At 40.8% G+C, this 1540-nt stretch overlaps 1 pseudogene; it reads left to right on the top strand.

Moving 5' to 3' along the window:
- The first annotated feature begins 258 nt into the window (after positions 1-258).
- On the top strand, positions 259-400 carry LOC144325719 (U2 spliceosomal RNA; annotated as a pseudogene).
- Positions 401-1540: the final 1140 nt, after the last annotated feature.

The following is a 1540-nucleotide window of genomic DNA, read 5'->3' as shown; positions in this document are numbered from 1 at the left end:
TTTGGGGAATGAGTACTTGCTTCCTCCATCTTTCCGACTAAGGAGTTTATATAGAAGTTAAATAGAATAGGGGCAAGAACACAGCCTTGCTTGACACCATGGAAACTTTGGATTTCCTTTAATAGGTTCCCATAACGGTCGCATCTAACACGGATCCGAGTATTTTCATGTAGTCTACGGATAAGAAGCAAAAGACGTCTATCGATGTTTGTGGCATTTAATTTTTCCCAAAGTCTGTGCCGGGGTATCAAATCGAAAATCGCTTCTCGGCCTTTTGGCTAAGATCAAGTGTAGTGTGTGCTTGTATTGTAGAACTTCCTCTGAGTTGTAAGATACAGTGTGCCATCTTTGGGTTACATTGGGTGCATGTTACTTCAAAAAAACTTTCACCAGCTTCCATGGCTTTTATCCTCCTTTGGCAATCCCCTTTATCAATTCTGAGTTATGTCTATTAGCTTCGTTTGGCACCATAAATAACATTTTCCAGCATGAGATCTAGATAGGATGACCAAATTCTGCACCAGGTTCTAACCCTAATGTATTCATGTGCAAATGCATCACTGGCCATATAAGGCTATTTGTTGCATACTCAGACATCACAGAGGAATAATATTACTAGTCCATTGCCACTTCTGGACTAGCTTAGCGTGCAGATGTCCCTAAGCATCACTGTTACCATTCCAAGTGGTTGGAGACCTTTCAGATCCATCAAATCATTCTGCAGCAGAGTTCAGCAGTTGAGCTCACCCCTAGTGATGGTTTGTAAAATAATAGAGAGAATCGATCCAGGTATATAACTCTAACAAGACTTAAAACGGAATCTCTTCCAGGGATATACCCTATGCCCTGACACTCACTATGCCTGAATATTCACTATGTGCTATGGAGAAAGTTGACATTAGCTGGCAAAACCACATGGCAGTTTTCAGTGAAAGTTAAAGTATTAAATATGCTTGCAAAGTTCAATGTACCAATTGTTTTATTTATAAAAGAAATCAGTTTGTAAAAACTCAAATACAAAGCCCCACTGCCTCTAGCTCGAGGGAGGGGGAGTATGTTACAATTGAATGTCATTTGGCATCATGTTGTCAATGACCAGCTGGAAAAGAACAGCTCCCAGGTGTATAACTTACCCTTGCTTTCTGACAACCAACACAAAGGTAACTTGCAACTCATACTATACCGAAATCCACAGGTCTTCTAAAGTGCTGAACTCAAAAGCAGTCAGATTGGTTCTGCGATGTTCAACACAATATTAACCAATATTAAGTGTGAATTGGTAGAAGTGAGAGAGTGCAAAACATGTGAGAGGGTATAAAATGTGTGTCTGAAGTGAGGGGTTGTCTTTGAGCATGCTTTGCCTCTTGTCCCAGGACCCTGATAGCCCCTAAGAGAATGGAAGAACTCTGATCTTGTGCATGCAATTAGAGACATTGCCTGGATTTTCTTGGCCTGGCACAATATTTGTATTCAGCCCACCCACCCTTCCTTTTGAACGTGTGTTTGAATGATTGCTAACTAGAGATGCCAACTTGTTAGA

The sequence above is a fragment of the Podarcis muralis genome, chromosome 1 (genome assembly GCF_964188315.1).
Source record: "Podarcis muralis chromosome 1, rPodMur119.hap1.1, whole genome shotgun sequence".
Lineage (NCBI taxonomy): Eukaryota > Metazoa > Chordata > Lepidosauria > Squamata > Lacertidae > Podarcis > Podarcis muralis.
Note: the sequence above shows the minus strand (reverse complement) of the source record. Positions and strands in the feature narration are given on the sequence as shown.